Here is a 10,953-nt window from a genome sequence, read left to right on the forward strand (position 1 = left end):
TAAATACCTCTTTTTTACTTAAAATTGCACTGTTGGTTAGGGCCTTGTAATAAGGCATTTCACTGTAGAGGTCTACTACACTGTTGTATTCGGAGTGCATGTGACAAAATACACTTTGCTCTTTGCCTTTGAATTTGAATATGGTGTGGTGGATCTTTGATGTTATGGGGTCTATTTGCTTCCACTGATCTGGGGCCTTGGTTTTAAGGTCAAATTGGCATATGAATATCTTTACCACGTACAGGACATTTACAATCCTGGTTGCCTCTGCCAGGAAGCTGAACTTGGCCGCAATATTGGCCTTGCTGGAATCTTCCAGTAGACAATAAGCCCCAAGCACACATCAATAATACACCAAAGGAATAGTTAATTAATTGACCATAAAATCGACATTTTGCAATGCCATCTCAGTCTCCGTGACTTTGAACCCATTAAAACCTGTGTCTGAATTTGAGAGGAAGTCCATAAGCACAGACAAATGATATCAAGGCGATCTGGAAGGATTCTTGTTTGGAGGAATGGTGCTAAGATAGCTTCCCGTTGTGTTTCTTCACATCTCTAAAACATTATAGTAAAAAGGCTCACCCTTTTTGTTATCGCTAGTTTTTTACTGTTGAGCATACAATATAGCTTAGTATTTTTGTATTTGGTTTTTTATATAGTATTTTTTGCTCAATCTTTATCAAAGGACTCCAATATTTTGTAACAGCGATTAATATACAAAAAAATGACTACTAAAGGCCAAAACCGGAAACATTTCAATCCAAACCAAAGGCCCCCCCCTGGACCCTCAAACTCTCAGCAGCCTCACAGCTCTGAGAGCTGACCCCACTTGATTGATCACCTGCACCTGTGCATAATGCAAGGATTTCCTGGCAGAGCACAGCACCTGACCAGTTGGTGCTGACCTGGCGATTGGTTGTGGAAGTGGTAGTGTAGTGTTCGTGCACACTTAATAACTAAACTACCTAACTTATTCCATAACGAATGTTTGTATCTAGCTAGGCAATAAACTTAGGGTGGCAATATTTAGACTTACAGAATCACTGAATTATTATATTAAATTTTTATTAAATTACTTGAGTGTGTGTATACCTAATAATATTTGCTATTTACGCCAGAAGGATAGTGGGTCGACACTATCTGGCCAAGTTAGCAAGTCAAAGCGCTAACCACAGTGGGTGAATAAAAATATTTAATTACAAGAGTTTTACTGAAAGCAATTTCGGGGGCAACATTAACCAGGCAGCCCATCGAGTTAACCTTGCACCAGGGACAATAGGGGATGCTAATCATTATTGCCGATTCTGTTGGCAAAACGTTTAGGGTCTGTCTTGCAAAAGTTTTGTAAATAGAAACCGTTTTACTTTCCAATAAGGAATACGCCGAACGGAGTTTATTGGACATCGCAGGTTAGGTTCTCCCGCTTTCATGGTACATTTGCTTCTGTTTTTCTTTGTTAGTTCTTATTTAAGAAATAAACCCAGTTTCAATCAGGCTCTGGCACTGCTCTGTGCTATTCATTTTACAGCCACCAGATGGCAAGTTCATCTTCTCCATTGATATATCTCCAATATTACTTGAGCCCTGTATCCATAAGGTTTCTCCTCCGCTTTTTTCTGACATCTTGGATTTGTTTGATCGGTTGTTCTTGGGTTGGTGGCGTGGTCTTTGTTGATTTTGGTCTTATGTGAGATGAAACTAGCAGTGCTAATTCTGGAAGCTTTCTGGAGCGTAGACTTGTGCGGACTGAGCATTGCACCCCTGAGAGGCCAAGTGTTTTGGGTTTGGTTACCCTACGCCTTATCACCTGGGGGAGGCCAGTCAGGTAGTACATGGTCCAGTTTGCAGAGGGAGGTGTTTAGTCCAGGTTCCTTAGCTTAGTGATGAGCTTTGAGGGCACTATGTGTGTTGAACGCTGAGGCTGTAGTCAATGAATAGCAAATTCTCCCATAGGGTGTTCCTTTTGTCCAGTGTGGGAAAGGGCAGTGTGGAGTGGCAATAGATATTGCATGCATCTGTTGGATCTGCTGGGGGCTGTATGCCAAATTGGAGGTGTCCAGGGTTCTGGGATAAGTATGCTGTTGATGACCTAGCCATGACCAGCCTTTCACGAGCCCTGTGTCATTTAGGCGGTTACCTTAGTGTTCTGGCACTGGGGAACTTATGGTGGTCTGCTTGAAACGGATGTTGGTCTTACAGACTCAGACAGGGAAAAGGTTGAAAATGTCAGTGATAGAACACTTGCCAGTGTAGTCGCATGCTCAGAGTACACGTTCTGGTATCTGTCCTGGCCCAGGCGGGTTTGAATGTTGACCTGTTTAAAGGTTCTTGACTCACGTCGGCTACTGGAGAGCATGATCACACAGTCGTCCGGCAACAGCTTGATTCGCCTCTCATGCATGTTTCAGTGTTACTCTGCTCTATGCTTACAATAGAAGTCAGTCTTTCGCCTCCTCTGGTAGGCTCGTGTCAGCTGGGCAGCTTCGCGGCTATGCTTCCCTTTGTAGTGCTGGTAAATAGTTTGCAAGCCTGTCACATCCGACGAGCGTTGGAGCCGGTAGTACGATTCGATCTCGAAGTCCCTGTATTGAACGCTTGTTTTTGCCCCTTGTTTTTGAAAGAATTGGGGGTTTTTTCCCCCCCCCCCCCCGTTCGGAGCGCATACCAGGATTTCTTATAAGTCTTCCGGTTTTAGAGTCCTGGCTCCTTGAAGCGGGCAGCTCTACAGCTTTAGGCTCAGTGTTGGATGGTTGCAGAACCATGCTTCTGGTTGGGGTATGTACGAACAGTCACTGTGGGGACGACGTCAATCAATGCCGTTATTGATGAAGCCCAGTGGACTGATGTGGTGTACTCCTCAATGCATCGACATATCCCGAACATATTCCAAGTCTGTGCTCGCGGCAAACATTCCTGTAGCTCTGACCACTTTTTTACTTGACCGCGAGTCACTGGGTTTCCTGCTTTAGTTTTTGCTTGTACAGCAGGAATGCAGGAGGATATAATTATTAGGATCAGACTTGCCAAATGGAGAGCGAGGGAGAGGTTTTGTTACGGCGTCTCTCTGTGGTGTAGTAAAGGTGGTCTAGTGTTTTTTCCCCTCTGGTTGCACATTTACTATACTGGTAAAAATGAGTAAAACTTGGGTTTTAAGTTTCCCTGCATTAAAAGTCCCCAGCCACTGTTAGGAGGCGCCGCCTCTGGCTGAGCGTTTTCCTGTTTGCTTATAGCCGTATACAAGCTAATTGAGTGCGGTCATTGGTGACAGCATCGGGTTTGTGTGGTAATAGACCAGTTACGGAATGAATATAGCTGAAAACTCTCTTGGTATAAAATAGTGGTGGTGCTAAGCTTTCATGAGATTACTCTCCCTCAGCGAAGTAAAACCTCAAGACTTCCTTAGAAATCCATGCATCAGCTGTTGTTACAAATATACATTAGACCTGCCACCCCCATGTCTTACCAGAGGCTGCTGTTCTATCCTTCGATACACCTGTATAACCCGCCAGCTGTATTTTATTTCATGTCTCATTCAGTGCATAGCGACTGGTGAAACTTAACCTCTATGGCATGGTGTTTTGCCGCTCAGGCAAAAACCACCTTTTGGACGCTCACACCGCCTTTTAATTTTTTTAAAAAAATAAAATTAAATTTTTTGGGAACAGAAAAATTGTATTGAGATAGATGCTTCATCGATGAGTAATAATTAGCAGAATAGATAGAGAGAGATATTACCTACTTCCTCCTCTCCCATGACGATGGACTTCCTCTCAGCTATCATAGTTGTAAGGGCATGGCTTCAGCGTTTTATAACGCTTTGTTTTGACCTTTCTGGGTTACAAATTACTATCTGTTAGCTACTTGTCAGTGAGCACTGCAGTAAGGTTTTGAAAGCGTAATAAACATGCACCAAACAGCTACTGGAAGCTTTTCCGGATCCTTCACGTTATTTTTATTCCTATGGGTTTCATATACTAACATAAGTTAATGGGGTAAACTCTGCTTATTTTTGTTAATTATTAATTATTTTATATTTGCCTATCGATTTTACTAATCGCAGCAGAAAAACATAACATGCAGCTGAGTAAGTTAATATGTTTCAATCTGTATTGGATGTTTACTCTTGTCATTCTTCTCTTCGGTTTTGCTGTGCCCGCCTAAAACATTTAAACTTCCAGTATATCATTTGCTAGGCTTCAGCAACCACGCTAATCCATAGAGGCAGCCTCCGTAAGTAGACTCAATCAAATAATACAAAAATTACTTATATGAATCATCTAAATACTTACGCTATTAATACGATGAATAGGTAATTACATTAGGTTGTTAAAGATTAGTGTTCTAATTTACAGGGGCAGGTACGCACCTACAAATAAGGGTTAGTGTCAATTGTGTCACTTATGATAGTGCAAGTATACATATTAGACTAAATATGAATTTTTGTCATTTGTTGGAGATATTGTACAATTTATTAAATAGTTAGTTAGCAACCTGTCTGTTTCCCTTAATCTTGAAAGCAGTCTATGCAACGGGCAGACAGCGATCCATTAACTCTCTTCACTATCTCGACTCTCACACATCACGACAGTTTTACACACATCACACTCGCTACTAGAATTTAGGACCGAAAAAATAAAGAAGGTCCTTACCCCTTTCAGTATGTTTTAAATTCATTTCCAAATCATCTCTTAAACTGATTGTCATTCAATAACTTGGTTTTACATTATTTTGCAATGATTAATTGGCCATGATTTAAAGGGATACTTAGGCATTTTGGAATTGCGGCCCTTTATGCTACTTCCCAGAGTCAAGATTGAACTTGGAGATACACATTTTATGTCTCTGTGTCCATCTAGTATGCAGGATAGTTAGAAGGTTTGTTATCACGAGCTTGCGAGTCTATAGGTATCGACTAGCATGGTAGTCGATACATGAGAGGTTGACTTTGAATGTAAGGTAGTGGCAGAATGAAGAGGTTACTGTCATGTGTTAATAGTGGCTAGTTAATTGAAGGACCAATTGTGGATTGCAGTCAGTTATTATTCACGTATTGCAGTCACCGGTAGAAAAACTATCTAAAATGTAATTTACGCTGGGAACTAATCCTTTAAGGCTGTTTCAGTAGTAGTTAACATGCAGGATTTATTTCCAGAGTAAATAAAGCAAAAGTTTGTACAGCAAGCTTGATCTAGTATTGTAAGTTGATCATTCAGAGTTGTTAAATTGCTTAACTAGTGAAATTGCACAATATATGCAAATGATGCCCATATTGTTGTGGTACTCAGAGAAAACGAAAAAGGACAGTGAAAAATAAAGAAACTCAACTTGCTTTCCTCATTATGCAGGGGAAATGTGGATAACACAGCTCAAAGGAGTAGGGGCTGGCTTGAATTGGGTTGAGACGCATTTTAGATAATATAATATTAATTTGTACTGTACATTAATCTTTATTAACTGTTAGCAATACATTTTAAGGAGACCAACAGATCTTTACAAAAATTGGATGGAAAAGAAATTATGTAAGCTTAAAGTCATCAGGTTACACGCTTCATTAGAAAGCCTGTGAAGGACTTTGTGGAGAGAAGCACAGGATAAACTACATAATGAAGAACATGTACTATGAAGTGAGGTACATATCCGCTAATTAAATGATTAATATCAACCGTAAATATTTCCACACATTGTGTAAATATTTTTTTAGGTTTTACTAAAGCATGTTGGATCGGATTGTACAAATGGAAATTATTTGCTAGAACATAAAGTTTATTTATTAATTGTTCAATTTGTTAATGTATTATTCATGTGTTGTTTAAAAGTTGCTTGCATAGCATCTTTTTTTCTTAGGTCACATTCCACATGGCTGTCTTCTTCCAACTGCCTTCTTTGAGTTCAAGCGGTGATGTAGATTTAAAAAGAAGATTTTCCACAGGCATATTCAATAATTAAAGTGGTCACTCCCACCAACTCCATTTTCCATTCTTCTGGATTTGGTAAGTGGTGTAAATAGAAATAGATCTTAACTTGTGAAGCCCTTTTGTTCCCTGAAAATTTTCCACATCAACAAATGAACAATAAACAAATGACAAAAAACTTCATGCATTTTTCCCCATGTAGCTTTATAATTTGTTGGATATTGCCTGTTTCACTTTTTTTGTTTTTTTCAGGCTGTCAGGATTTGGGTCGATGTGAAGGGGAAGGGGAAAGGGGAATAAAAACATTTCTTCTAAGTTTTCCTGGAAGCATTGGAAATTGCCCCCAAAATAAAAGGCGCAGAATAACTACACAAACTACTTAACTCTGGAGGGCCTACTGTCATTGCTGGTGTGCTACACGAAACCGCCTGGAGCCCTTAAGTGTCAGACCAGAAAAGTACTATGGAGCATCTGTCCTGAGAGGGAGAGAGAAAGAAATTGTGATCAAATTGGGTCCATGTCTAAGTGTGGCATGAACTAGTGTGTCTTATGGCAGTTTGTTTGTCATTCAGACCATGATGAACAGGGAACGGTATCAGATTCTGTCTCTGTATAAATGCAGGAGCATTCTACAGGAATCACGCAGACCATATTGTTTATGAAGACCGGAACAGGCCGTGCAAGAACTGTGGGGATCTTTTTCCTCATCTCCTCAAACCCTGAGACAGACAGAAATGACTTTCCACCTACGGAAAACGTGGCGTAAAACGGAAGGTGCCTGAGTAGAACTTTATTTTCAATGATCAGGATGGTCGGAAGCAATATGATTTTGGGAATCTACTGCAGACGGGAAACCCTAAAAGGTTCTTAGAGAAAGGCAAGGACTAGCTTTGGAGACGAGATGTCTTCAGGCATAGGTCTACTTAGCACCTCTTGCACAGTGTGCAAATTTGGCCATCATTTTCAAACCAAGTCCAAACTGGTGACTGTGTAAACTTCTATTATGTTGATCAGGATGTCTGCAGCAATATGAGGTTTTTGGACACTACACAAGAGAAACTGTCTTTAGAAATATGGTAGAAAACGCTTTTTGAACATTTAGGTTTTGTTTCACACAGGTTTTATACATGGTGTTTTTACTGGGTTTGTACTTTGGAAGTTTGCCTCTGGCCTCAAACCTATAGGGGGGGAGGGTTTTGTTTTTATACTGCTCTTTCTCTGTGGTTACAAACTAGGCGCTCTGTTTGGCTCTCTGAGAACCAATAAAATTGTCAACGCCTCATGTTCTCTCCACTGTTGCACAGAGCAGCCTACATCCTGATTTGCGAAAGCCATGTAATCACACCGCCTACTGCTGAAAAACTGCCAGCAGTATGATGAGAAGTTTCTCAAGGTGGTCACAATACCCATCTGACCTAGAATTTGTTCTAATGTTACATTTTAAGATAAAATGCTAAACAAATTACGACTGGAATTGGTAAACATAAAGTGGGGATGAGTGATAAAAGGCTGGTGTTTTGTTTGTTATGAAATTGTTACTCTGACTAGAGGTCCATATGAGGGGATTTATCTTTATTGACTCATCATAGGAATGTACCAATATCCTGTGATGTACTGTAATCTCTTTCTAAGACCAAATAATAGCAGCCTCCACTCTGAAAAACAAAGGCATCCCGAAAATCGGTCTTCTCACAAAATCGCATGCAGRGTCTGAACGGGTTGACCTACAAACTTTTATGACCCCTCTCTGGAAAGATGAGACTCTCAAGAACATGATGGTGTTTGAATAGCACTTGCGAAGTTTGAATAGCACTTGCAAARAATTGCAACCAGTACATTTAGCAGGTGATCTACCAAAAAACTAAAATGCTAAATACTCCAGCCACATTAAAATACTACAGACAACCTGTTTTGTTCACGACTATATCTTGCTGGGTAAACTTAAAAGAAGAGATATCAAGTTCAAGTTCCGAGTTTAACTTCATTATTCCATACTGAAATTTGGTTTGGATGATGAACACGAATAAAAAAAATATACACACTGTAAAAACAATAATTAAAGTAATGAATATGCATGTGATCACATGATTACTCTCCAGAAATACATTCTTGTCCTCATAGGTACTCTTGCATATTGAATGCATATCTGACATTTTATTTTATCTGTATTTAAACATTTTWAAAATGGTTGGATTTTCTTCTGGAAGAAGCACAGCTGTGGTGGAASAATACYTTTTAGTTTATCGTAGAGCTTAACAGACCTTTGTCAGGTGCTGGCCCTGCAGATTTTAACATTTGACTTCCCCCTGAAACTGCAAAAACAATTGTGATCTTTGCTCACTCAACTGTGACTAAGGTAACTGTGCTAAAGTCACAATGCCTAGACAAATGGTTATGAATTACAGCTTGGACTTCAAACAAGAAAAATATTACCTGTAATAGCAGACATAGAAAACATCAACCATGGGAATTGATTGTGAAATCGTTTTACTTTTTGGTTTAGTCTTTTTTTTTTTATTACTGTAATAAGCTATCAACTTTTTCCATTATCAAATACCCTGCCATGTGTTTTGTGTAACAGTGGAAATTGTATGCACATTTCTGATGTAACATGAAGTTGGAGCTGCAACGTGGTCCCAGAGCATTTAGAAATATTCTTTGCGTAAATCCTAGACACTCCATTTAGTATGATATGTTACGTTTCGTATGGTATTTATTAATTTGTTGATGTCCATCACCCATTTCATATTATATGTTATGAATTACAATTAGTATTATATGTTACGAATTTGCAAAACGTAATATATGTTACATATTTGAAAAATMTACAATATGTTATGATATTTCAAATTGTATGATATGCTACGAATTATAGCTAAGTGGCTAAAGTTAGCTAGCTGGCTAACATTAGGGGTTAGGGTTCATTTTAGGAGTTAGGTTAAGGTTAGGGTTACGGGAAGGGTTAGGTTAGTGTTAGGGAAAGGGTAGAGCAAAGGYGTTAGGGTTAGGGACGAGTTAGCTAACATGCTAATTAGTTGCAAAGTAGCTAATAAAGTAGTAAGTAGTTGGAAAGGGGCGGCAGGGTAGCCTGGTGGTTAGAGCGTTGGACTAGTAACTGAAAGGTTGCAAGTTCGAATCCCCGAGCTGACAAGGTATAAATCTGTCGTTCTACCCCTGAACAAGGCAGTTAACCAACTGTTCCTAAGCCGTCATTGAAAATAAGAATTTGTTCTGAACTGCTTAGTTTAAAAAAAAGTTATAATATTATTTATATTAGCTAAAATGCTAGTTGTTCGTGATGAGATTCGATTTCGCAACCTTTGGGTTGCTAGACGTTCACGTTATGTGCCAACCCATCCACCCCGATAAACCATCCTACTTTTGTTTTTGCCTTAAGTACACATCTGTTTTACGTGACCAAACCAAATGTTACATATCATACTATTTTAAGTGTCCACGCATTTACATTTACTATGATACCAGGCTAGCAGAAAGGGTGTGACACTGAACTTGTGTAACACCGGAGAAATGTAGACAGCATGATTGATGTTATTTTATGAAAAAACGTATATTGTAAATATTTTTTATCCATTATCAAAATAGAATTCCTGAAAGTTGGTTGGTTTTAGTTTCCTCCTGCTGCTATATCTTGGACCAGATATTTCTTGTTAAATGTATTTTATCTCAYTGAGAGTAAAATAAAATAAATAAGCAGATTTTGGGGCTTCCCAGCTGGACGAGGTGGCTAAAGGGGGCTTAGCCCTACTCAGTTCAAAATGTAATGCCCTCAGTTTTAGTTTTATGTCCCTATATAAAAATAGCAAAAAAGTAAAAAATGATTGAGTGCCAGGTTGACGCAAAAACAATCTGTATCTCCGATGCGCTGTGTCTGCGCAATGGACAAGGAGCCCCACGGTGATGTGTAAAATTGAATAAATTATTACTTTTTTCCTCATCAATCTACACACTATGACAAAGCGAAAACAGGGTTTTAGAATGCTTGCAAATGTATTAAAAACTGAGCAATCGGGGAGAAGGGCCTTGGTCAGGGAGGTGACCAAGAACCCAATGGTCACTCTGACAGAGGAAAAATGTTTGTAAAACCTGTTTTTACTTTGTCATTGTGGGGTATTGTGTTTAGATTGATGAGGGGAAAAAAAAATGAATACATTTTAGAATAAGGCTGTAATGTAACAAAATGTGGAAAAGGTCAAGGGGTCTGAATACTTTCCGAATGCACTGTCTATTGCCAAAATAATGGTTACATGTAAAAATATATATATATAACATGTTTCCTGATTTTCTTATATATCTCAGATATAGGACAACACTTCAGAACAAACTTCCTGTAGATTTCTTGGGGGGACTGTTCTTTCATGTAGTGACTCTGTTATTCAATGCATTTGTATGGGCTATTACATTTACATTTAAGTCATTTAGCTGACGCTCTTATCCAGAGCGACTTACAATTTGGAAAGTTCATACATATTCATTAGCAGTAAGGCCAAATAAAATGTTCACCAAATAATTTTATATATTTTTTTTATACTTCACGGTCTTAGATTCCGCCCCCTTTTTATTTATTTTTCGCCTGAAATGACCCAAATCTAACTGCCTGTAGCTTCAGGCCCTGAAGCAAGGATATGCATTTTCTTGGTTCATTTGAAAGGAAACACTTTGAAGTTTGTGGAAATGTGAAAGGGGTGTATGAGAATATAACACAATAGATCTGGTAAAAGATAATACAAAGAAAAAAAAACCGTTCTTATGTATTTTTTTGTTGTACATCACCTTCGAAATGCAAGAGAAAGGCCATAATGTATTTTCCAGCCAGGTGCAATTTAGATTTTGGCCACTAGATGACAGCAGTATATGTGCAAAGTTTTAGACTGATCCAATGAACCATTATATTTCTGTTCAAAATGTTGTATCAAGACTACCAATGTGCCTAATTTGTTTATTAATAACTTTTCATGTTCAAAACTGTGCACTCTCCTCAAACAATAGCATGGTATTCTTTCACTTTAGTAGCTACTGT

At 38.8% G+C, this 10,953-nt stretch overlaps 1 long non-coding RNA gene across 1 annotated transcript in view; it reads left to right on the top strand.

The window, feature by feature from the left end:
- Positions 1-8,089, top strand: part of LOC139024976 (uncharacterized) — a 44,040-nt gene extending 35,951 nt beyond the window's left edge. The window contains exon 2 of the long non-coding RNA XR_011476371.1: positions 7,466-8,089. This is a non-coding gene — a long non-coding RNA (uncharacterized lncRNA). The remainder of the gene's footprint in view (positions 1-7,465) is intronic.
- Positions 8,090-10,953: the final 2,864 nt, after the last annotated feature.

This window comes from Salvelinus sp. IW2-2015, unplaced genomic scaffold (genome assembly GCF_002910315.2).
Source record: "Salvelinus sp. IW2-2015 unplaced genomic scaffold, ASM291031v2 Un_scaffold2093, whole genome shotgun sequence".
Lineage (NCBI taxonomy): Eukaryota > Metazoa > Chordata > Actinopteri > Salmoniformes > Salmonidae > Salvelinus > Salvelinus sp. IW2-2015.